Source organism: Schistocerca nitens, chromosome 10, assembly GCF_023898315.1.
Source record: "Schistocerca nitens isolate TAMUIC-IGC-003100 chromosome 10, iqSchNite1.1, whole genome shotgun sequence".
NCBI lineage: Eukaryota > Metazoa > Arthropoda > Insecta > Orthoptera > Acrididae > Schistocerca > Schistocerca nitens.
This window is the reverse complement of record NC_064623.1, coordinates 165,897,110-165,924,484: the sequence shown is the minus strand read 5'-3', so window position 1 is coordinate 165,924,484 and position 27,375 is coordinate 165,897,110. Positions and strand designations below refer to the sequence as shown.

The 27,375-nt window shown below is 42.9% G+C and overlaps 1 protein-coding gene across 1 annotated transcript in view; it reads right to left on the bottom strand.

Annotated features, from left to right (window-relative positions):
* LOC126210251 (uncharacterized) overlaps positions 1 to 22,076 on the bottom strand; it is a 67,194-nt gene extending 45,118 nt beyond the window's left edge. The window contains exon 1 of the mRNA XM_049939442.1: positions 21,971 to 22,076. The gene's annotated coding sequence lies outside the window, so the exon portion shown is untranslated. The remainder of the gene's footprint in view (positions 1 to 21,970) is intronic.
* Between the last annotated feature and the right edge of the window lie 5,299 nt (positions 22,077 to 27,375).

Here is a 27,375-nt window from a genome sequence, read left to right as displayed (position 1 = left end):
CTCACTAGTTACGTAAGAAATTTTGTGAATTTTTGAGTCATTTTCTTACAATGGACGACTCCAGAAGATATTTATTGCTGAAAGTTTTTCAGGCCTTTCTCTTTAGAACGTTAGGAGCGTCTGTCTGACTTCTGTAGTAGTGTGGGGGTGGAAATTGCACCTTGCAGGAACCACAGGGTAAAAGGTACATCTCAGATTAATCCGTTGCGCAGAATAACAGAATAGCAGATCAACCCCACGCTCACATGTTATATCTTGTTTCTTTCTAAGGCCATTTATCATGCAACTTTTTTCTCCGGAATTCGTATGCTTTCGTCAAGCCATAGTCTTCTGGGCGAATGTATTACACTGGCATCGCTTCATTCCTAGCGGTAAATGTATACGATAAACTGTGTGAGTACCTTGCAGTGCATGCTCTATAGGAACACAGGCACACTTCCCATTTTGAGGTCCATGTACTTATCCCTGGTCAAAAGTGATATTTAAGGTATTCAGTTAGATTCAAACAACAAAACAGCCCATTTTTGAAGCCACCCGGAGAAGAAAGAAGCTGCTAACGACGGTGTCAGCAAAAGTCTGCAGAGGGGGCCTAAATGTTTTTACAGAATAAAGCACAGAGGAACGATACGAATCAGCATGTTCGTTTCATAACTATACCCCTGACTTGCAGGTCCTAAGTAACAAACAAAACTCAAATTCCTGTCGTTGACAGTCGATTGGAATCGTTTCAGAGACATTGGTATGGCGAACCATCTTGCTACTCGCAAAGCAGACATCTGTGATCACTAACACAGCTCACTGAATTGAACTTGCAAGGAGACTTAAAGGGTAAAGGTTCTCTTCAGTTTCGTTAAAGAATTTCTTCTAGAAATTTGTGGCTTCTTCTGCCATGGCAGTGAATTTCTTCTTATTATTTCTGTCCTATAGCTATGTACATGTTCAATGGTCGCCGGTTTTTTCCTAACGTAAAATTATAATTAAAAATTTTACATATCGCTAATATTGAACGTATAAAGAAAGTAAATTACTTTTTCTTGATTAAAGAATAAATAAATAAATAGATAAACAAAAAGCAAATGTGGGAACGAAAAGGATGATCTCTTCAGTCTTCAAATAATTATTATTTCTTAAGGTACTTTTTTATAAAATCCATTCCACCTACCTTAGAAAATTAAGAAAACTCTCCAATTCTTTGTTATTTTAACTTACAATGCGGCGGGCGAAGTTTCCCATCATTCATGCTACAGCATTTTGTTTTGTTGGCGGACAGCGTCTCTTATCTGGTTTTAAAGCTTCCTTTATCTCTATATGCCTTTGGTCTGTTCTATTAATTAAAGTAAGTTTTTGTCCAAAGGCTTATCTACAAGTATATTATGCATAGGAATCTGTATTCCAGATTGTCCTTTTTTTACAGTAAGAACATTTAAAAGTTTCACGTAGTTCAACTGAGTAAAGCTTGTCATTTGTCGCTGTTTCATTCACTGCCGTGTTTACTGCGCTTGGAAGAGCTAATTGTTTGCTGTATTTTTTTGCCCATATGACTATCCAATTACTGTCAGTGTATTTTGTTCCCCTCCTCGTCACTTCTGACTTATGAAGCATCTCTTTACATACATCCACAGCTTCTATGCAGTTTTGTTTCTTATCTGGGCAAGTATGTAACTGTATTCAAGTTAATATAGCCTAATTCAGCGTACGACGTGCCTGATGTTACATATATTTACTGGAGGCCTCAGACTTTGTGGTGGCGTCGGTTTCAAAATTCCAGCTCTTAAACCATTCGATGGCGCTTTTGGTTTCGTCAGTGATTTGTACAAAAGTAAGACATCACATAACCTTTTAACATCCCACAGCCCTGATACTCCTTCACTCTTCGGTAAAGCTAAAACTGACATTTTAACCTTCAGTGTATTATGCTGCCAAATAAACCAGCCTATTTCACATTTCATCCTATTTGCAATTAGCTTCCCTATTGGTATTACGTGTACTACTTACTATATTTTAGTCAATACGTGATTACGAAGGAACTTTACTTCTCGGAGTAACGATATGTCTCTGGTATTTTCTTTCAGTTGCCCTCCAACAACTAGCAATATCTTTCTGCAATTACTTGCAGTCACTTTTTGGGGAGTTAGTGAACAGGTCTATAACTAGTCCTTATGGATCTGCGTCTCTTCAAATCCGTGATTGTTGGCTAATCTTATACCATTTCCTAACATAAGAATCTTGGTCTTGTGGACATTAACTTAGCACCTGGTGCTGCGCTGTAGGTGTCCGGTATTTTCATAACCTTCGTCAGATATTCTTCGTCCTTTACTGCTATTATGACATAATCAGCATAAGAATGAGATTTTCACTCTGGTTTTTTTTTTTTTTCATTTTGTTCGGTATTGTTCGTTGCGTTTGTTCTGGGCGGACGTCACAGGACATCCGTTCAAGTTGATCGTTCATTCCTTGACTCGGTTTTTTTTTTATTACAGAGGGCACACAGCCCTCTGACCGAACTTAAAATCTGGCTCTCAGCGAGTCTCGAAAGGCGAACAAAGGCAGCGTGCACCTGACGGGCAAACACGTTACCTAGGAGCTAGCGAACAGGTGCACCATCTGAGCTACCCAAGCACAACTCACGCCCCGTCCTCACAACCCTAATTCCGCCAGTACCTCGTCTCCTTCCTTCCAAACTTTACAGAAGCTCTTCTGCGACCCTTGCAGAACTAGCACTCCTGAAAGAAAGGATATTGCGGAGACATGGCGTAGCCATAGCGTGGGGGATGTTTCCAGAATGAGATTTTCACTCTGCAGCGGAGTGTGCGCTGATATGAAACTTTCGTGTGCCCGCGAAAGGCCAAGGTCCCGAGTTCGAGGCTCGGTCTGGCACACAGTTTTAATCTGCCAGAAAGTTGCATCATCAGCCTAAGCTTTACAAGAAAAATCTATACTGAGGTGTCAAAATTCCGGCGTACCTCCTAATATCGTATCGGACGACCTCTTCCTCAGCGTAGTGCAGGAACTGGACATGCCATGGACTCAATAAGGTAGGAAAGCTCAGATTGTCCAGAATGTTCTCCAAACCAACAGCGAACAATTGTGGCCCGGTGAAACGGCGCATTGTCATCCACAAAAATTGCGTCGTTGTTTCCAAGCAAGAAGGCCACGAATGGCTGGAAATGGTCTCCAAGTAGCCTAAAATAAGCATTTCCTGACAATGATCGACCACAGGACCCAGTCCGTTCCATGTAAACACAGCCCACGCCATTATGGAACCACCAGCAGCTGGTACAGTGTGTAAACTTTTAGATGGCAGACCTCTCCCTAGTCCTGAATCGGTAGAAGTCGGTAAACGTCGGGAGGCTTCGGTAGGCACGCAGTTTCGACTGCTGCCAACATTACGTAGCTGACTGTGTTGTACAAGGTAGCCATTGTCGTCTGCTTCGTTATTGTTTTGCGCTGTAATGTTCTGTGTGTTTTTATTGTGCAGTCGTGTTAAACATTATCCAAATGAGTGGAGAGGCAGTTGCTGGCCCATCTCGGGAGTCGCCAACAACCCCTACCGGTAGGTTCAAATGGTTCAAATGGCTCTGAGCAGTATGGGACTCAACTGCTGAGGTCATAAGTCCCCTAGAACTTAGAACTACTTAAACTTAACTAACCTAAGGACAACACACACATCCATGCCCGAGGCAGGATTCGAACCTGCGACCGTAGCGGTCGCGCGGTTCCAGACTGTAGCGCCAGAACCGCTCGGCCACAAGAGGCCGGCTCTACCGGTAGGCCTACGGTTAGAAGGAAACCAGTATTTCGTAGCGATGCTCGCAAAATTATATTGCGTGTGATTGAATGCTGCGAAAGGGAAAGGGAGCAGAAAAAATTGCTTCACCCCATTTACAAATCTTCTTTTTTTCCGGCTAGGAACCTTCGTGGGCGTACGGAGAGCAAATCACCAAAATTTCATCACAATTGGATAAATGTTTTGGGAACACACAGAGGGCAGACATACATACATTCATTTTTATATATAGAGATTGACAGTTACGTTATACTATATGACCTGTTTAAGTATATTTAAATTTTATAATTAATAGTTTAACATTGCGGGGAGTGAAATAAAATGAAAAAAATAAATTGCGAGCAGTGGGTCTAGAATCCGGATCAGCTGCATGACAAGCCTTTACCTAATCAATTGCGCTACGCGTGTTACATTGACTTTACTGTTGAAACATTGTCCATTACTCTTTTCGGGCGTTGGGAGAACAACTCACCAAAGTTTCATTGCAATCGGATGAATGGTTTGTGAGCGCATAGTAGACAAATATATATATATATATATATATATATATATATATATATATATATATATATATATATATATATATACGTGACGATTTCAGTTTCGTTTACTATTAACATTTAAAGCGAGTTTTACTTCCAAGCCTTTCGTCTGCTTTCGTGTAAGCATGACGCGCAATTTGTAGTGCCAGCACTGCAACTGGAAGGCGTGCCTTGTCTCCCCCCCCCCCCCCCCCCCCCCGCAACGGTTCAACCACCTCACAACTCTGCCGCCTTACAGTTAACACACTGTACAGTGCCTTGTTGACAAACTGGATCCATGGCTTCGTGGGGTCTGCGCTAGACTTGTACCCTGTTATCAGGTCTTACCAACTGGACTCTCTGACCAGGCCACGGTTTTCCAGTCGACTAAGATCAATCAGAATGGTCAAGAGCCCAGGAGAGCCGCTGCAGACGATATCGTACTGTTAGCAAAGGCATTAGCGTCGGTCATTTGCTGCCATTGCCCATTAACCCTAAATTTTGCCGCACTGCCCTAAGGATACGTTCGTCGTACAACACACACCGACTTCCATGGATATTTCACGCAGTGTTGCTTATCTTTTAGCACCGACAACTCTACAAAGACGTCACTGCTCTCGCTCCTTAAATGAAGGCCATAGGCCAATTCGTTGTCCATGGTGAGAGGTAATGCCTGGAATTTGGTGTTCATGGCACACTCTTGACACTGTGGATCTAGGAATATTGAATTTCATAACACTATCCTAATGTACTGTCCCATGGATGACTGGAATACTCTCTTTCAAATTCTGAAGGTGGCAGGGAGCGAAAATACTGGGAGCGAAAGGCTATTTACAATTTGTACAGAAAGCAGATGGCAGTTATAAGAGTCGAGGGACATGAAAGGGAAGCAGTGGTTGGGAAGGGAGTGAGACAAGGTTGTAGCCTCTCCCCGATGCTATTCAATCTGTATATTGAGCAAGCAGTAAAGGAAACAAAAGAAAAGTTCGGAGTAGGTATTAAAACCCTTGGAGAAGAAATAAAAACTTTGAGGTTCGCCGATGACATTGTAATTCTGTCAGAGACAGCAAAGGACTTGGAAGGAGCAGTTGAACGGAATGGACAGTGTCTTGAAAGGAGGATATAAGATGAACATCAACAAAAGCAAAACGAGGATAATGGAATGTAGTCGAATTAAGTCGGATGATGCTGAGGAAATTAGATTGGGAAATGAGACACTTAAAGTAGTAAGGGAGTTTTGCTATTTGGGGAGCAAAATAACTAATGATGGTCGAGAGGATATAAAATGTAGACTGGCAATGGCAAGGAAAGCGTTTCTGAAGAAGAGAAATTTGTTAACATCAAGTATAGATTTAAGTGTCAGGAAGTCGTTTCTGAAAGAATTTCTATTGAGTGTGGCCATGTATGGAAGTGAAACATGGACGATAAATAGTTTGGACAAGAAGGATAGAAGCTTTCGAAATGTGGTGCTACAGACGAATGCTGAAGATTAGATGGGTAGATCGCATAACTAATGAGGAGGTACTTAATAGAATTGGGGAGAAGAGGAGTTTGTGGCACAACTTGACTAGAAGAAGGGATCGCTTGGTAGTACATGTTCTGAGGCATCAAGGGATCACCAATTTAGTACTGGAGGGCAGCGTGGAGGGTAAAAATCGTAGAGGGAGACCAAGAGATGAATACACTAAGCAGATTCAGAAGGATGTAGGTTGCAGTAAGTACTGGGAGATGAAGAAGCTTGCACAGGATAGAGTAGCATGGAGAGCTGCATAAAACCAGTCTCAGGACTGAAGACCACAACAATAACAACAACAACTGTCCCATGCATCTAACTCCACTTCCACCTCGCGTCCAAAGTCTGAATTCCCGTCGTGCGGCCATAATCACGTCGAAAACCTTTTCACATGAATCACCTGAGTACAGCTCCACCAATGCAGTGTCCTTTTATACACTGTGTAAGCGAACTGCCGCCATCTGTACATATGGCTGTCGCTATCCTATAACGTATTGTCACCTCAGTGTGCACCAACGACGTGTAACGGTGAAACTCCGCGTTTCCGAGCTAACAAAAGGTGATACAGCGTTATCGCTAAGATCATCATGGAGAATGGACAGCCTTGCTTTAGGAATCAGTTTATGTCTATGAAATGCGTCAGCTGACCATTTGTCATAGTTCTCGAGCTTGACGAACTGTATAGCCTTTTAAGGACGTTTACGAATCCTTGGCTAAATCGTTCTGCGGTCATTACGCTGTAAAGGTGCATGCGACTTATTCTGTCAAATGCTTTCGCGAAGTCAACTGATAGTGGCTGCACTGGTTTTTGCTGTTGACGTTGCCGCTATCAAATCAGTTACAGCTTGCACTACAGTATTTCCTGGAACAGCGCATACTGGTTGTCTGATATGATATTCTCCATTAGCTTTTGCAATCTAATCTTCAGTGCCCTCTTATAATCAGATGGGCCCGAACTTGGATAAATGTTTCGTCCTCGTCTCTTCGGCAGTAGGCCGTGGCTAGTCCTGCTTTAAAATCCGGCGGAATATCGTTGTATGTCCAAATACAGTACTGCATCGATCATATGCTGTTTCATCGTCTTCCAAAATTTCATATACAACTCAGTGCGTATTCCATTACGATCTGGTTACTTCCATTTTCCTGCTTATTTTATTCTACGTCAACATCAGTATTCCGCAAGGCACCTGGCGATGTTTGGCGGAGAGTATTTCTGGTACCCCAATGGCTATCAGTTAAGCCTCTGTATTAGCTTCAATTTCTCGAATTGTTTCATTGCGGTCATTTCGCCAGATGTACGTGGAAGAAAACGATATGTTACCATCTACATCTACATACATACTACGCAATCCACCACACGGTGCGTGGCGGAGGGTACCTCGTACCACAAGTAGCATCTTCTCTCCCTTTTCCACTGCCAAACAGAACGAGGGAAAAATGAGTGCCTATATGCCTCTGTACGAGTCCTAATCTCTCTAATCTTATCTGCGAAATGTAGGTTGGCGGCAGTAACATTGTACTGCAGTCAGCTTCAAATGCTGGTTCCCTAAATTTCCTCAGTAGCGATTCACGAAAAGAACGCCTCCTTTCCTCTAGAGACTCCCACCCGAGATCCTGAAGCATTTCCGTAACACTCGCGTGATGATCAAACCTACCAGTAACAAATCTAGCAGCCCGCCTCTGAATTGCTTCTATGTCCTCCCTCCATCTGACCTGATAGGGATCCCAAACGCTCGAGCAGTATTCAAGAATAGGTCGTATTAGTGTTCTATAAGAAGCCTCTTTTACAGATCAACCACACCTACCCAAAATTCTACCAATGAACCGAAGACGACTATCCGCCTTCCCCACAACTGCCATTACATGCTTGTCCCACTTCATATCGCTCTGCAATGTTACGCCCAAATATTTAATCGACGTGACTGTGTCAAGCGCTACACTACTAATGGAGTATTCAAACATTACAGAATTCTTTTTCCTATACATCTGCATTAATTTACATGTATCTATATTTAGAGTTAGCTGCCATTCTTTACACCAATCTCAAATCCTGTCCAAGTCATCTTGTATCCACCTACAGTCACTCAACGACGACACCTTCCCGTACACCACAGCATCATCAGCAAACAGCCGCACATTGCTATCCACCCTATCCAAAAGATCATTTATGTAGATGGAAAACAACAGCGGACCTACCACACTTCCCTGGGGCACTCCAGATGATACCCTCACCTCCGATAGAGTAGTATACTTGTTCCGTAATAATCCGCTAAACATTATCCTAGGAGGCGATTCAATCGCGTTTCAAATGTTATTGATATCTGGAGGAAAGGAGGCGTTCTTTTCGTGAATCGCTACTGAGGAAATTTAGAGAACCAGGATTTGAGGCTGACTGCAGTACAATTTTACTGCCGCCAACCTACGTTTCGCAGATAAGATAAGAGAGATTAGGGCTCGTACAGAGGCATATAGGCAGTCATTTTTTCCTCGTACTGTTTGGGAGTGGAACAGGGAGAGAAGATGCTAGTTGTGGTACGAGGTACCCTCCGCCACGCACCGTATGGTTGATTGCGGAGTATGTATGTAGATGTAGATGTAGTACTCTCTCTTTCTTTCGTAGCATTAATTCCGACTTGCGGGGTCTGCTGTTATGGTTAACCGGATTTGGCGTGTTAATTTTAAGGAGTGGCTGAATACACTCCCCCCCCCCCCCCCCTCCTTCCGGGACGGAATGTGTGTGTAGTACCCCAAGTGTCTAGTGTAATCCATGGAATAGCGCGAACGTGTGGCAAATGTCTGCGATTCGTGCTACTGAGGCGGAACGTGAGGACCAGCCCAGTATTCATCTGTCGGGATGTGGAAAACCGCCTAGAAACCACACCCGCCCTCGTCGTTAGTCCGCCGGGAGGATTCGATCCAGCGCCGGCGCACCTACTCGATTCCAGGAAGCAGCGCGTTCGCGCTCTCGGCTACCCTGGCGGGTAAGAAGTATACTACTACCACCTTGCTCGCTCTATTTTGCTACCTTACCCAGAAGGAGCAGGGTTGTAAGAAACAGTATGAAAAGTTTGTAAGGTTGTTGCAGGGTAGATTGTGCTGAGAAATAACTGTTAAGAAAAAAATTCGATTCGCAATGGCGTCGTTTTCGAGTTAATTAGGAAGGGCATTCAAGAAATAATGAAATACATTGATTTATTGTCCAATTTCGGTTGAAAAAAAGCTGAATTTGTTGTTGGACATCGTGGATTATTCCTGATTCAACTCCTATAGTTTCATGAAGTTCCGATAGGTGAGCAGTGATTTACCATCATAAGGAGGCTCCTGCTCATACACCATTTTGGTCTGAAGATAACCACAGGCGTGGCCGAAACCGGTTACCAGAATAAATACGTTTGTGATCAAGACTGATTTTAATAGTAACTATTCCGATAGGTGGTGGCGCTATAAATAACCTTCAGAATGGCGTCTATAACGAAGGTGCGTTCCAAGCAGAGAGCTGTCATTGAGTTTCTTTTGGTGGAAAACCAGAACATTGTAGATATTCATAGGCGCTGGCAGTGAACAAAAGCACGGTGAATCATTGGGCGAGGCGTCTGTCATCATCGCAATATGGTCGCGCCAACCTGTCCGATCACCTGGGTTCCAGACGGCCGACATCAGCTGTGAATCTTGAAACGTTGTAACGTGCGGACACTCTCATTCGAGCAGTACGTGGATGATGTGGAAGTTATTGTTGTTAAAGTGGTACCACTAAAGTGGTACCATCCTGGCATACAAACCCTTCCAGTAAGGTGATGTAAGGCCGTCACATAGAACAGAGATTATGTTGAAAAACAGGGTTTGTAGCCGTAGAGTAAATATCTCTGGAGTGAGCATTCACATGCGCAGAACAGATTTTGTGTTGTCAACATACATTGCCGGCCTGGTCACGTGTTCTCGAGACATCGTGTGTTGGTCCGTATAGCGCCCTGTATATTTCGAATGTCACTACATCCCTAGTACAGACGGATTCTTTTCGTACGTGTCGTGGATTATTTATATATGTTGCTCAGACATTTTAACAGAAACCATTTGATACCGGGAATAAACCAGCTACGTAACTTTTAAGGGCAAGTGATATTGCATTCTGCTTCTTTGCGATAGGAGTCACAGTTCAGATGCACTCGATTTTTGTTAGTTTTCGGTATAATACGGCACTTTATAGTATTACAGAGCCTGACGTACATTTTTGCAGTGGTAGTCTTGCAAAAAGACTTGACAGTACCCTTGTACTTTTGCAAGTGTCCTAAAAAAACTGAATTTGCCATTCATTAGCGATTATATCTCCGCTAATTCGTCCTTTTTTCTGCTATTTCTGCGTATTTATTATCTCGTTTTTGCGACTAAGCACAATTTTTCTTACTGGTGACACTTCGAAGTGTTTATTTAACACACTATACGTACTTGCTCCCAGTTTATTAAATAAATAGTAGACTGAGTAAGAAGGCGGGAAAATGGCGATCGGAGAATAAATGTACTGTAAAGAAAATACAGTTGGTCATGTAACAGTCAACCCATATAACACCATTAAGGGAAATGGAAAGTAACACAAATGAAAGAGTTTGGGGACATGTTTACTACTATTTTACGCTTCTTAATCAAATGGTGAAGAAAACAAATTGAAGGGAAAATACACCAAAGAAGATGAATGTGTACTTTGATTAGCTACACTATTGTGTTTTTTATTTGATTTGTGCAGAAAATGTATTTAAGCTGAATGCAGAAATTGGTAGTAGGTGCTGTGGAAAATTAAAAATAGTTGGTATAGTATCTACCTTCAGCCACACACGTCCAAATTTTTCTCTGTCTAAACATTCCTCTGCAAAGTGTTTTTAACATACTTTGGAATATTTTGTGAGGACAAAATTACTCCTCCTTATTTTATGGAGCCACATCCTTACTCGTTGTTCATCCTTCGGGAAACTAAAATATAAATCACACATAATCATTCTCCATGTCCTAGACACACTTAACATGGTCTCCTACTGTAACTTTATAGTAAACAAAAAGGTTTGGACACACATATCATACGAAGACACTTATAGACTCCCACTCTATTGCATTTATCTGTCTCCCGTCTTTCAAATCTATATACATAGTCGACAAGTCACTGATAAATGCATGGAGGACAGTATTTGCTGAAACAACTAACCATTGCCGTTCCCGTTCCACTAGCAAATTTACGAGAGGAAGCGATTGTTTGTAAGCTTTTGTACTAGCCGTAATATCTATTATATAGTAATAAAATCGTAGAAAAATAGGTCTACAGAATCAAGCCTTAATTATAATGCGTCTCGAAATTTTTAAACATAGTACCCATGAAAAGTTACTAACCCTCCATTCACATATTTTTCTTTGCATCCGTAGCAACAACAGTAATTCACCATCGCTATTACACTATAGACAAACGGTGAAAACACAGCAAAAACTCTTGATATTATAAACTTCAAACTCTGCGGAAAGCACACACGCACAGCGAAGTCCCGAAAACACGTGACAATCGTGGGTTAATGTTGATACCATGCGCAGAACGCAATGCTCGCTCCAGAGATATTTACTCTATGTTTGTAGCCAGAGAGTGGGATGTTGCATTACTTACTGAGCGCCCCTCGTACTAACACCTGGAATGTGAGTATCGTTTCTCACATTCTTGCCTTGTTTCTGTGATGGTATTTGCTGCCTGCTTCTGGGTCTTACTCGGGTAATGACCGGTGACGCCGGCCGTTTCGGTTCAACCACGACGTCGTTCACTGCGGCACTAAGCACAGGGTGCTCTTTAACTTCGCAGCCCACAGACTGACCTACAGCGGCACCTTTCTTTGCTCCAGCTGCTTCCTAACTTATTCATCTGTTAATCTTTTTCCTTCATTCTTTCATAATTCCCTCGCCATTTCCATAGTTTTTGACGACTGATTTATTTCCTGATCAAGTCTACCTTTCACTGCCACTTCGCTTATTCCTTTCTGACGTTTTTCCAGATTGTTCCATGCTACTGGCTTTCAACTTTGTTTCCGTCTACTCGTGCTAATTTTCTTGACACAGTTTTACCCTGCTGAATTCGTCAGTTTGTGGTTCAAAAATGACTCTGAGCACTATGGTCATCAGTCCCCTAGGACTTAGAACTACTTAAACCCAACTAACCTAAGGACATCACACAACACCCAGTCATCACGAGGCAGAGAAAATCCCTGACCCCGCCGGGAATCGAACCCGGGAACCCGGGCGTGGGAAGCGAGAACGCTACCGCACGACCACGAGCTGCGGACTCAGTTTCTGCAGTAACTGCCTCTGATATGCTCGCTATTTCCACTTATTTGCTTTCACTGCATTATTCGATTTTTTCTACTCTCGATTCTTTTCACTGGATTCATTTCGCTAGGACAAAACGTCTGCGTACGTACTCATCTGCTGTGAACCCGTGTCAATAGGAAGCTGTAGAAGCCTTTCTCCATTACAAGAAACCCTCAAATGTCCCGCTGAGCTCCACGCTGAACGAATACAAGGTTGATTTTCGTATATTACATGCTCCCTGTGGCCACAACTAAACAGGCAGGTGGGGATACGTTCAACGCAACTGGGTAGGGCGTATATGAACAATTTTCCTCCGTTTTGCTCTATTTTGATATACTTCTTGTCTTGATATTGTTTCCCAGCTTCCTCCTCTACTTTTGAGATCGTCTAATCTGACCCAGCCTTTTGTCCTATAGGTCTTTTGACCTGCATATTTCTGCCCAAGTATTGTTCTGATAAGTGGTTATCCTTTATCGTCTTCACATGTCCAAACCACTTGAGCCGTGCAGTACTCACGACGGAAACTCCCCATCGCAACCTCCTCAGATTTAGTAGTAAGAGGGCCCAGGGGACAGCTCGTAAAAACAGATCACAGACAAGGATGAAAACAGGAAGACTGAACTGCGAAAAAAAAGCAAAATAGATACAATGAACGGTCAAAGAACAAGAAGTGCAATATAGAGCATCCAAGCAAAGCAACGTCGTCGTAGTGAAGTGGATATTGTGTTGGACTACCAAGCAGCGTAAGAAAGTACTAACGAACTCAGTCTGACAGACTCTCGAAAAATATAGATCAAAGGAAGTAATTACCTGGACAGTAACAGAAAAAAATAAAAGTACAGAACGGATTGTGTTATCGGAACAAGTAAAATGTAAACTGTTTTTGTAAAACCAAAATTGTTACTTTGTAAATAAAAGTTTATAAACGTTTTAAAGAAAAGTGGGCGAGCCACCTTCAAACCTCCCTCGACTCCATTTTTTTTCTTCCGCTGTTCGCTTTATCGAAATTTGTGTCTGTGTCGTGGTATAGCGAGGTGTGAGGTAGGGACCTATAATGATAACTGATTCTGCACAACTAGTCTATTACCAACTGAAAGGAAGTGGCTTCGAAAGAGAACCACAAACTTTTGATGACAAGGCGACAAGTCAGCTGAATCCTCCACAGGAAAACACGTCTGGTGTGTTATACACGGCATTAGTGATAGTACGTACGAGATATGATAGGAATCTCTTATTGACGCAACTAATTTGTACCTTCGTGAGTGAGTGAGATATGCTCCTTGCCCGATAGAGGTGGTCGTATGAATGCGAATGTGATCGCTCTCAAGGAAATGATGAAAACGTAATAGTTTGTCACATAAGCTGCAACAAATGAACGCAACAGTTTTACAATCACACCGTTTCCCTGCGCTCTCTCGAAACATATGTCTTTAACGTTTTTGACATTGTGTTCCGTTTTGCAACTCTTTACTCTTGAATTCCTTTGTTGTAACATAGTTCACACCAGTTCATTTATTGTTTTCATTCAGTGAGACGCCTGCATAGTATCTCACCTGCTCTCACTATTCACCACATTTACTTGCGATGGTAACGTATTCTTACCGCATGAATCATATTTTATAACCAAAAATAGTATGATAGTTGCCAAGTCTACAGAAAGAAAACAAACATTTCAGTGACCGGACGGACAGTTCATAATGTTTTGAACATAAATAAAATATATGGTGCAAGACAGTTTCGAAAATGGCTCACCCGGTTGGCGTTCCAACACCATGACACCTTACCCACAACGCCATTTCTGTTACAGGCTGCTCTTTATTACCCTTCTTTTTCTTGGCCCGTTCACTGTTTCTATTTTGCCTTTTTTTCACAATCTAGTATGTAACAACAACGACTCTGTAATATTGTACATATAAGTAACTCTTCCCATCTGATTTTTCGATAAACTTGTGTAATTGATGTTCTGATTTCATTTTTTTCTGTTTCATGCCATTGGGTTAAGAAAACTATAAACAAGTTTCAATGTGAATATTAATGTTTATGTCAAATGTCAAGTAATATTGTAATAGAATTGAAATGTAACAAATGTTGAAACTGTTGTAAGAAGTTAAAAATTGTAACTGTGCGTCTGGTCCATACGTAGGCAATGTGTTAGGATATGTAGAATGCAAAACCTCGGGTGAGTACCCCGTCTGTCAGGGAGCGGTAAAAGGTGGATGCCAAGCGAGCGCGGGAAAATGCACGCGGGCACTGCACGACACAACGGGCTCAGCAGTAGTTGGAGTTTGGCACTGGCTTGAGCAACACCTTCTGGAGCGAGGAGGCTCTCCTGGAAGACATAGCTTCACTGAGCCTCGGGTACGCCGTTCCAACGCCCACACAGCATGACCGAGTTCCATAGGCACTAAATGGAAAAGTATTGTAACGCTAAGAAGAATTAAAGTGCCGATACGTCAAGAGCCATAGCTGTGGTTGTATGTGTGCTCTGTGCCTCGCCGTCTTGCCGCTCGCCAACCGCCGCATCGATACTAGCAGGTTGAAACTTTTAGTACTGTATTCGTATGAATCAGAGAGTGAACTGTGCAATAATAACCTAAATTTTACCAGAACTTTTCCATCATTTAATTATCCTCGCAACTAACATAGACAGGGTCCTCTCCAAATGTCGTGCAATCCGAGTGTCCCAAAATGAAAATTAAAATTTGTGTTACTAATAATTATTTGCAGAACTAGCTATATTAGAATGATGTTTAAAGAAATGTTTTGTTAATTAACCAGTAGATGAATAACGAAGGTCTAACGAAGTTGAAAGATAACTTTAGTATTGATATAATAATGAAGTTTATTACTTCGACCCAGATTTAAAGGCATTTAAATGAGCAGTAAATAAGATGAAAAGAGTAGTTACTTATATACTGGAAGTCTTGAACGTATAATAAATTCAGTAATCATTTTTTTTTTTAAATACAGCGATCATAACAATTTAGGGGTCCCCCCTCATTCATTTAAATTCTGAAGTGTTCTAAATTGGTTTGACCAGCAAAAGTTAAAGTCAATATAAAAGTCAAAATTTATCAGTGTTTTATCTTTATCAAAATTAACATTTTGTGTGTAACACGAAAGTGCAATTTCTAGGGTAACCTATGCCCGATTTTAATCAGATCAGTAGGCAGTATAAAGTTTTGTAGTATACATTATAGTGTAGTGTTATGTATTCATGGGTTTCCATATCAGTACAGACGTGAAACTATCAGTTCAATAGATTTTCTGGTTCCAAAATTTTACTACATTATGCAGTGTTACAACTTGTTGTTTTGCATGAATATATACCAACTTGTACAGAGGAAGAAACTCAGTAAATGCCTAATTAGGCTGGCGACCGTATTATTATCACATTAGTAGCATCTTCTGGGTTGCTTTTGATCCATCCTGACGTGTAATTGCATTTTGAACTTGCCTGACGGATCATTGTTATTACAGAGCGGATGTAAGTCTGACTTGCCACCATTCAGGTACACGCGGTCGATATCTTTACGAAAATCCTTTCTCATAAGGTGAATCCCGCTCACTTACCATAGCACAGGCTTTAACGAGTGCTGTGTCACGCGGAGGTTACAAGTACATCTCTTTCCTGTTTTCATGCTTGACCTGTGTTCAGTTTTTGACGAGCTACCCACTGTGTCATCTTGTCAGTAAATCTGAGGGGGGTGTGATGGAAAATTTCCTTTGCCAGTCTCTCAGTCGTAGATAGATCCAGCTGGATCTGCCCTCTGATGTCTTCATTCCTGACCTACTACAAAGCCAATCACCTAAAACCAAATCCCAACAAGACTCAGGTGTGCGCATTTCACTTGAAGAATAGAGAAGCTCGGTGGGAACTGGACGTTACATCGCAAGGCAAACGACTGGAGCATTGTTCAACACCAGTATATCTAGGTGTTAACCTGATCGAACTCTGTCCTTCAAGAAACATTGCCGTAACACCAGGCTGAAAGTTAATTCACGGAATAACATCTTGAGGAAGCTCACATCCACCGCCTGGGGAGCATGTCCTCCCGTCCTGAGAATTTCGGCTCTTGCTTTGTGTGTGTCTGAGGCAGAGTGTGCTTCACTTGTGTGGAGTGCATACACTCAAACTAAACAGGTTGATATTGCAATCAATGAGACCGTCCGAATCTTGTTGGGATGTATGAATTGTTGATTGTTGGAATAGCTCCCACCACTATTAGAAGGGCTGTTGCTGCTGATGTAGAGAGAGCTAAGCAAACTTATGATCCCCGACATCCACTGCATGATCATCAGGCTGTAGTCTGTCGACTGAAGTCGAGAAAGAGCTTCATCGGCATGACTCAACCACTAGAGGGAACACCAGAGTCTAACTGCATCACCAAGAGCAAGCTACCACCTGATAACCCTGTAAAGGAAGAGCTAGCTCCAGGAAATGACTTCCCCTACCCTATTTCGAGATCGCTCAATCATCTTAGGGTGGGCGTTCCTCTTTGCAAGACCAACATGCGAAAATGGGGCAGTCTTCCAGTTGATGGAGATACATCCTGCAAGTGCGGAACAACACAAGACCTGGCCCACCTGCTAACTTCTCCTCAACTTGAACAACCTACACAACACAGTACCTGATCGAGGGAAACAACAAGGTCATGGGAGTTGCTACCTTCTGGAAATGCTGACCAGACACGGAAATTAATGAATGACCTCAACCCTTGTAGTCTTCTGCAAGGCTGGTGGCAGACGCTTCATTCTGCAGGCTTGCAGCTTGCTCAAAACTGCCTTATTAATTACGCAGCATTCTAAATGTATGCTCTCATCGGCAGGAAATACATTTTAAACATTGTCTGCTTCTCACATGAACTCCATTGTCCACACAGGGTCTGGCACTTAATGAAAAACATTAGCTCCGTTTGTTACTCTGATCTGTACTTCCTTGATATTGTACTTCACAGACGACTGAAAGCTTCCACACATTCTAATTTTCTCTCCATCCAGCACCAGCTTGTCCTGGGCAGATAATCATTGCTACAGTTTTACTCTTGTTTACTGCCAGCTGGTAAACTTTAAACTCCTCTTTAGTCATCCTGATTCCATTTAGTCTACCAAAGAAATATTTCTCTGGCCATGTTTCCTCCCTGACGACGCAGAAAGTGCCGTGTCTTCAGACTGTCTCGCGTTTTGTCAGATGGAACTTCAAAGGAAAAACTGTAAATTCTAATAGATTGTAAACTTAAACCAGCGTAAGTAATTGCAACTGTGCTTACTGAGGCATTACCGAGTTTAAATTTACCGATACCGTTCGTATTTTGAACGATTCTTTCACGAACGTCAACAATGATACTCGTGATGAATGCGCGAGGGAATTGTGGACAACCTTCAACAGCGTGATGATGAATGCCGGCAGGTGCAAGCAACCAATCAACAGATGTGGGCCAATCGGACAGTTCTGAATGTGAGTGTGGGGAAATCCAGTCAGAGCCCGCATCTCGTGGGCCCGCATCTCGTGGTCGTGCGGTAGCGTTCTCGCTTCCCACGCCCGGGTTCCCGGGTTCGATTCCCGGCGGGGTCAGGGATTTTCTCTGCCTCGTGATGGCTGGGTGTTTTGTGCTGTCCTTAGGTTAGTTAGGTTTAAGTAGTTCTAAGTTCTAGGGGACTTATGACCACAGCAGTTGAGTCCCATAGTGCTCAGAGCCATTTGAACCATTTTTTGAAATCCAGTCAGTGGATCATTTACTTGTGCGTGAATTGCATGGCTATGTGGTTAATCTCAAGAAAATACACACACTCTACGACTCAGCCACAGAGTGGCCCAAGGGTATTTGTATTATTGTACAATACAGGGTGCATGAAAAAGAGTCATCCGATTTGGTACGTCTATGTTTCTGAAACTAATAAACATATGCCGCGCGGGATAGCTGCGCTGCCTAAGGCGCCTAAGCGCCCACCACAAATTTCCAAAATAAACATATACAATGAAGTTTGTGTTTTGATGAACTGGAAACTGAAAAACTTTTTTTCATACCTTTTCATAGGTAATCAATGTGCTCCTTTGAGATGCCCGAGCCGGCCAGGGTGGCCGTGCGGTTCTAGGCGCTTCAGTCTAGAACTGCGTGACCCCTACGGTCGCAGGTTCGAATCCTGCCTCAGGTATGGATGTGTGTGATGTCCTTAGGTTAGTTAGGTTTAAGTAGTTCTAAGTTCTAGGGGACTGATGACCTCAGATGTTAAGTCCCATAGTGCTCAGAGCCATTTGAACCATGTCAATGCGGTATTGAAATTGTTCCAAGCTGCAGCGAGCATGTACTGAGTTACAGCTTTCGCAGCTGCTGTTACGCAATTTCTCAGTTCATTCGTTGTTGGTAACGGAGGCTCATATGCAGAGTCTTTTACAAACCCCCACAAATAAGTCCGATGACCTTGAAGGCCAGTAATGTAAGGCTGAATTATTTGGTACAGTGCGACCGACACATCGCTCAGTAATCCTCTGATTTAAAAATTCCCACACTTCCAGATTCCAGTGTGGCGGTGCCCCATCCCGTTGGTACAAGAAGTTCAAATGTGTGTGAAATCTTATGGGACTTAACTGCTAAGGTCATCAGTCCCCTAAGCTTACACACTACTAAACCTAAATTATCCTAAGGACAAACACACACACCCATGATCGAGGGAGGACTCGAACCTCCGCCGGGACCAGCCACACAGCTCAAGACTGCAGCACCCTAGACTGCTCTGCTAATCCCGAGCAGCGGTACAAGAAGTCGTTCGAATCAATCTCCAACCGTGGGAAAAGAAAGTTCTCATGCATATCGACATATGTGCTTCGTGTAACAGTGTTCTTGACAAAGAAAAATGAACCATACACCTTGTTCCGTAAAACTGCACAAAACACATTACATTTTGGAAAGTCCCTCTTATGTTGTACAACTTCATGTTTTTGTTCTGTGCCCCATATTCTCACATTATGACGGTTCTTCTTCCCATTCAAATGAAGTGTTTCCTCGTCACTAAACACTAGGCGTGGAAGAAAATTGTCATCTTCCAAACAACTTACGGGTTTGCTGCCGGGTGACGTCGTCGAACACCGCCGATATTTCGACAGGAGCGCACCCTGCCATTCTCAAGGCACAGATGCAAGGAAGAAGAAATGTGCAAGGAAATTTAATACCTCGGTTCACAGAGGAGAAACAAGGAAGTCACCACACACAGAACAAGTGTCAACACAAACAAAGATAACCAACTTCAGAAATATCGATAGTTACTGTTAATCAACAGGCGAGGTAGCACTTATTCGGTCCCTCTGTTATTTGATGAAAGACAGAGCCGGATTCCAAGCAGCATTTAAACTAAATCCACCATCTCTGTTAATAACAGAGGGACAGAATTAGTGCTACCTCACCTGTTGATTAATAGTAACTATCGATATTTCTGATGTTGGTTATCTTTGGTTGTGTTGACACTTGTTCTGTGTGTGGTGTCTTCCTTGTTTCTCCTCTGTGAACCGAGGTATTAAATTTCCTTGCGCATTTCTTCTTCCTTGCATCTGTGCCTTGAGAATGGCAGGGTGCGCTCCTGTCGAAATATCGGCGGTGTTCGACGACGTCACCCGGCAGCAAACCCGTAAGTTATCTGAACATTCGATTCGCCGGAAAAAGTTAAGGTCTCACATTGTCATCTTCCATCTTGCCAAGAACAAAATTACGGAACTCCACACGTTGTTGTTCGTCACCTTCACGAAGAGCTTGCAGTAGCTGAATTTTGTATGGTTTCATGGGTAAATTTGGACGCAACGCACGCCAGACGGACATCGGGGGCTGCACGGCTAACGGATTTTTGCAGACTCCTTGTGAAACTGTGGCGGCTGCGCTTGACGGGGACGGCCCGTCGATTTGCCTCTACACAAACAACCTGTTTCTCGGAGTCGTTCATGCCGTCGTCTAATGCTCTGTGCTGTAGGGGGATCCACACCATAAATAGTACGAAAGTCACGCTGAATTGTTGTTACTGACCAGCACAGCGCAAAACGTAGAACAGAAAACGCTTTCTGTTGTCCCGACACCATTTTTACTAGAACTAAAGTGGGCGCACGCTGCTGCCACCTAGCATGAACCAAGTACGAAAAACTCGAGAGTTTGCCCTTTCCAACACTACTGTGTTCACGCTCATATCTCTGTGGTATCGATAGAAACGACGACACGGCATAGTTTCAAAGATTGGCACTACAACGAGACACCGACGACAACGCCCTCTAGCTTGTGCTGTGCAGCTCTACGTGCTCCGCTACAGATTCACCCCGTTTCATCAGGTGCAGCCAGCCAGGAAACTTCGCTTCACCTTTGCTCTACGTATGATGGGTCTAAGACTTCGCATCTGTACGAAGTTATGTATTCTTTCTTGCACCAGTAAACCACCTTTACTCACTGCAGTACCGACGTAATTTTCCTGCTCCTGCTCCTACCCATGCGTCACCTTCCAGGCGGGATACAAAAATCTCATATAACATAACAGTTATGACTTTTAAAAATCATATGATTCTTTTTTATACACGTTGTATTACATCTACATCTACATGATTACTCTGCAATTCACATTTAAGTGCTTGGCAGAGGGTTCATCGAACCACAATCATACTGTCTCTCTACCATTCCACTCCCGAACAGGGCGCGGGAGAAACGAACACCTAAACCTTTCTGTTCGAGCTCTGATTTCTCTTATTTTATTTTCGCATTCGGAAGAGAAAGTTGGTGACTGAAATTTCGTAAATAGATCTCGCCGCGACGAAAAACGTCTTTGCTTTAATGACTTCCATCCCAACTCGCGTATCATATCTGCCACACTCTCTCCCCTAATACGTGATAATACAAAACGAGCTGCCCTTTTTTGCACCCTTTCGATGTCCTCCGTCAATCTCACCTGGTAAGGATCCCACACTGCGCAACAATATTCTAAAAGAGGACGAACGAGTGTAGTGTAAGCTGTCTCTTTAGTGGACTTGTTACATTTTCCAAGTGTTCTGCCAATGAAACGCAACCTTTGGCTCGCCTTCCCCACAATATTATCTATGTGGTCTTTCCAACTGAAGTTGTTCGTAATTTTAACACGCAGGTAGTTGGACTGACAGCCTTGAGAATTGTACTATTTATCGAGTAATCGAATTCCAACGGATTTCTTTTGGAACTCATGTGGATGACCTCACACTTTTCGTTATTTAGCGTCAACTGCCACCTGCCACATCATACAGCAATCTTTTCTAAATCGCTTTGTAACTGATACTGGTCTTCGGATGACCTTACTAGACGGTAAATTACAGCATCATCTGCGAACAACCTAAGAGAACTGCTCAGATTGTCACCCAGGTCATTTATAAAGATCAGGAACAGCAGAGGTCCCAGGACGCTTCCCTGGGGAATACCTGATATCACTTCAATTTTACTCGATGATTTGCCGTCTATTACTACGAACTGCGACCTTCCTGACAGGAAATCACGAATCCAGTCGCACAACTGAGACGATACGCCATAGGCCCTATTATAAGAACATATGTAAAGAATAGTCTGGCTCAGTATGAAACTATCGGAATATTTGAGTTAACACATTATGTGATGAATGCTTTTGTGAATTCCAAACGAGTGAATATTAAAATAAATAACGAATACGATTTTGGAACATTATCCGTTTGAATAGCGATAGACTCCACATCATTCATTCATGTACCAGCCTGTTCCAAAAGGAGGAAGGAAATAGACGTACACTATTCCTCACAAAGCCAAACCTCAACGTTCATTTCCGTGAACAAGCCATTTCCACCGTACTTACAGTTATGAGGCTATGCCACGAAGGGAGGGAGCGAGCGCATTCGCTATGAACACGACCGCTCCGTTTGGAAGACCGCAGCTCACGCCTGCACTCCACGGCGGACAAGAGCGGACTGCGCTGTCTCCACCGAGATTACACCCGACAACTCACACCGACCTTGCATCGCAAGATACGCGCAGAACCGATCAGATGACGACAAGCTGCCGGCAACACGTCTCCCTCACTGCGATATTGGCCGCCGAACCTCATAGCGCAACGTTGAAGTTAAGAGCACTTGTTGCTTACATGAAGGGCGGCGTTCCAGTAGTCCTAAAATCAAATTTTCTATCCCTGTACCAGATCCTACATCAGGTTCATATTGGATGAGTCATCGAAGTGGAAAAGGACTGCCAAGTGAATCTGGCGGGACAATTCAGTACTACAAGCGGAAGTAAATGCACTATCACACGTTTGCCAAGTACACTGGTATCCAAAATTAAATTAACAAACCGCAGTTTCCCCGTCCTATATCTTATTCACGATATAATCAAACAAACTGTCAACAGATTCTAACAATCCTACCACAACAAAGTTCTATTATGTGGCAGGTGTCATTAGAACACAGTTAATAAAGTCATTTCTTGAAATAATGGATAAACTAGGCACTCATTTTTTCGTGTTTCCCACGCTGGTCCCGTTGTAAACTCATGGCTCAATCGTCGAAAATCTAGGTAGTGATGATTCCAAGCTCGGATGCAAAGAGGCCTAGTTGTTATTCTGCGATATTCAAAAGTTTTATAGATGTGTTTCATAACCCATTCTTGAAGATTAAACTTTTGCAAGTTAGGACAATGGTGATGTAAAAAAAAGTAATCAGCACTCCGAATTTAAGTTACACTTCTTTTTTATTACTTTTGTAGCAATATCACGTAACTCGTTCCAAGACATCACTTCACAATATAAAACATACTTGGAAATATCTTCCACACTGTTAAAGTTCACATTTCATAAACTAACTACAATTTGCGTCTCTTTAACATGACGACCAAAGATTGACTCACTAATAACCGCTTACGCGCCCAAAAATGAGAGTTACAAGTACGTCAAAGATCATAATGACAAAAGAAAGAATACACATAAGAATAATATCATTGAAATATATACATATCGATGTATCGAAGTACCTATACATTAATGAAATCAAATCCGAATGTTGTCACAGAAATATGTTAACTATTTTACGGAAACACAGTGGAATATTACTGGTATCGAGAGGTTGAGGTGAGGTGCCGTAATGGTTACGTAATTCGAGTACCATTACAAGATGTTCGTACGATCGTCTTCTGCACGGAAGATAGCATTCTGGTCGACGTACAACCACGCCAACAATGACGTCAGGGCACCTGTCAAACAGAGTAGTTATCCTTCCATTCCATCTGTGGCATGAATCAGCAAACCAGCGTTTAATAGTATTAGTTGAAAACAATCTTGGTTGCAATTTAAGTTTTTTTTATTTATCAACTACGCGTTTCACTTTATTTAGGCATCTTCAGGCTTATCTTAATTTGGTATTTGTTAGGACGACCGATACGACAGTGTAGCTAAGGGGCATCGTCGGGTACATTAGGTCAACATCGCCTTCGTTAACCTCAGTAAATACTTTCTAGATGGACGTGAGTGACTCCAAGACCTGTGAGCGTGAACGCTTTATGCTACACTGTCTAATAAATACCAAGTTAAGATCAGCCTGTTGTTGTTGTTGTGGTCTTCAGTCCTGAGACTGGTTTGATGCACCTCTCCATGCTACTCTATCTTGTGCAAGCTTCTTCATCTCCCAGTACTTACTGCAACCTACATCCTTCTGAATCTGCTTAATGTATTCATCTCTTGGTCTCCCTCTACTATTTTTACCCTCCACGCTGCCCTCCAATGCTAAATTTGTGATCCTTTGATGCCTCAGAACATGCCCTACCAACCGGTCCCTTCTTCTTGTCAAGTTGTGCCACAAACTCCTCTTCTCCCCTATTCTGTTCAATACCTCCTCATTAGTTATGTGATCTACCCATCTAATCTTCAGCATTCTTCTGTAGCACCACATTTCTAAAGCTTCTATTCTCTTCCTGTCCAAACTATTTATCGTCCATGTTTCACTTCCATACATGGCTACACTCCATACAAATACTTTCTGAAACGACTTCCTGACACTTAAATCTATACTCGATGTTAACAAATTCCACTTCTTCAGAAACGCTTTCCTTGCCATTGCCAATCTACATTTTATATCCTCTCTATTTCGACCATCATCAGTTATTTTGCTCCCCAAATAGCAAAACTCCTTTACTGCTTTAAGTGTCTCATTTCCTAATCTAATTCCCTCAGCATCACCCGACTTAATTCGACTACATTCCATTATCCTTGTTTTGCTTTTGTTGATGTTCATCTTATATCCTCCTTTCAAGACACTGTCCATTCCGTTCAACTGCTCTTCCAAGTCCTTTGCTGTCTCTGACCGAATTACAATGTCATCGGCGAACCTCAAAGTTTTTATTTCCTCTCCATGGATTTTAATACCTACTCCGAAATTTTCTTTTGTTTCCTTTACTGCTTGCTCAATATACAGATTGAATAACATAGGGGAGAGGCTACAACCCTGTCTCACTCCCTTCCCAACCACTGCTTCCCTTTCATGCCACTCGACTCTTATAACTGCCATCTGGTTTCTGTACAAATTGTAAATAGCCTTTCGCTCCCTGTATTTTACCCCTGTCACCTTCAGAATTTGAAAGAGAGTAGTCCAGTCAACATTGTCAAAAGCTTTTTCTAGGTCTACAAATGCTAGAAACGTTTGCCTTTCCTTAATCTTTCTTCTAAGACAAGTCGTAAGGTCAGTATTGCCTCACGTGTTCCAACATTTCTACGGAATCCAAACTGATCTTCCCTGAGGTCGGCTTCTACTAGTTTTTCCATTCGTCTGTAAAGAATTCGTTTTAGTATTTTGCAGCTGTGACTTATTAAACTGATAGTTCGGTAATTTTCAAATCTGTCAACGCCTGCTCTCTTTGGGATTGGAATTATTATATTCTTCTTGAAGTCTGAGGGTATTACGCCTGTCTCATACATCTTGCTCACCAGATGGTAGAGTTTTGTCATGACTGGCTCTCCCAAGGCCGTCAGTAGTTCTAATGGAATGTTGTCTACTCCCGGGGCCTTGTTTCGACTTAGGTCTATCAGTGCTCTGTCAAACTCTTCACGCAGTATCATATCTCCCATTTCATCTTCATCTACATCCTCTTCCATTTCTATAACATTGCCTTCAAGTACATCGCCCTTGTATAGACCCTCTATATACTCCTTCTTCCTTTCTCCTTTCCCTTCTTTGCTTAGTACTGGGTTTCCATCTGAGCTCTTGATATTCATACAAGTGGTTCTCTTTTCTCCAAAGGTCTCTTTGATTTTCCTGTAGGCAGTATCTATCTTACCGCTCGTGAGATAAGCCTCTACATCCTTACATTTGTCCTCTATCCATCCCTGCTTAGCCATTTTGCACTTCCTGTCGTTCTCATTTTTGAGACGTTTGTATTCCTTTTTGCCTGCTTCATTTACTGCATTTTTATATTTTCTCCTTTCGTTAATTAAATTCAATATTTCTTCTGCCACCCAAGGATTTCTACTAGCCCTCATCTTTTTACCTACTTGATCCTCTGCTGCCTTCACTACTTCATCCCTCAAAGCTACACATTCTTCTTCTACAGTATTTCTTTCCCCCGTTCTTGTCAATTGTTCCCTTATACTCTCCCTGAAACTCTGTACAACCTCTGGTTTAGTCAGTTTATCCAGGTCCCATCTCCATAAATTCCCACCTTTTTGCAGTTTCTTCAGTTTTAATCTACAGTTCATAACCAATAGACTGTGGTCAGAGTCCACATCTGTCCCTGGAAATGACTTACAGTTTAAAACCTGGTTCCTAAATCTCTGTCTTACCATTATAGTATAATCTATCTGATACCTTTTAGTATCTCCAGGGTTCTTCCATAAAGATGCCTAAATAAGGTGAAACGCGTAGTCGATTAAAAAAAACTAAAATTGCAACCAAAACTGTTTTCAACTAATACTAAACAGCGTAGTGTTCGCCGGGTAGTCCCACGTCCACAGTCGCTGTGTACACAGACGGTGCAGTATGGCCCAGATAAGACGCCTACCAGACTCTCTGCGGTGGAGGGACATAGGAAGAATGGAAACACGACAGTCGCAAGCTGATGTGGTCCGATGGCTTAATGGTCATCGTTCTGTTGTTTTTCAGATGTGGCAAGAGTTTACAGAGACCAAACCGTATCCCAAAGACAAGGGCAGGGCCGACCACATGTGACATCAGAAAAAAAGACGACCGCTATTTGGCTATAAGGGCACAAAGGGCCACTCCCGCCGGAGGTTCGAGTCCTCCCTCGGGCATGGGTGTTGTGCCATTTCTCTGGCTCGTTGCGTATCCGGCACTATCGATAGCGACTTGTATTTCTGTTTCCGTCTGGTTCGGCCTGCGCAGGCGCTGAGGCGGCTGCTGCCCTCTGGAGCGTTTTTCGCGGGGGGCCGCGCGTGCTCGGCTCGGCAGTTGGATTCGCACCGAGCTGGTGGTATTTTGCCTTCCGCCCCGGCATGGAGGTCTGGTCTCGTTGTTGGCGGGCCTCGTTGATTTGGCCGTTTGGCGGTGTGGCGTGTTGGTGACGTGCTGTAGTGGACAACTGATGGATCCCCGCATGCAATCGCTCGAGGTTCTCCGCCTCTGAAAAGGTTGCCACGATATCGCTTGGGTTTCCGCACCCAGGAGTTGTAAGGACTGCAGGGCAGGCTTTCTGTGTGTTTGCTCTGTCCGGTCTGCGTGGCGGGGTTCGTTTCACCTTACTTCAGCTGTTGTTTATATTTTCTGCGTGATTCCGTTTTGGCCGGAGTCTAGGTGTCAAGTTTTCTGGTGGTGTGTACCCGGTCGCCGCCCCCGTTTTCCCGCCCGGGGGGCAGCCGTATCTGTTGGTGGGAATTATTTGGCAGTGTGTGTTTTGCGTGGACCCGGTGTGCTCACGCGCCCTGATTTTGAGTTGAAATTACTGTGGTCGGGCTGGCTCGGTTGCTAGAGTGTGTGTTGTTGGTTTTCTGGCTTGATGGGGACTGCGCGCGCGCCTGTTCCGTTTTGTGATTTGGCAGCATTCTGAACTTTTATGTGTGCTTATTAAGTTGCTAGCAGTTGCCTTTACCCTTGTGCTTACTTATTTTTATTTAAATTGCTGGGCATTGTCATTTGCCTCTTCTTTTACCTTTATTTATTTGTAATGTCAATTAAGCCTAAGACGATGTCCAAGGTGCTAGCAATTGATTTTAGCCTCGTGTGTACTTAATCCTATTTAAATTCTTGGGCATTGCCATTTGCTTGTTCTTTT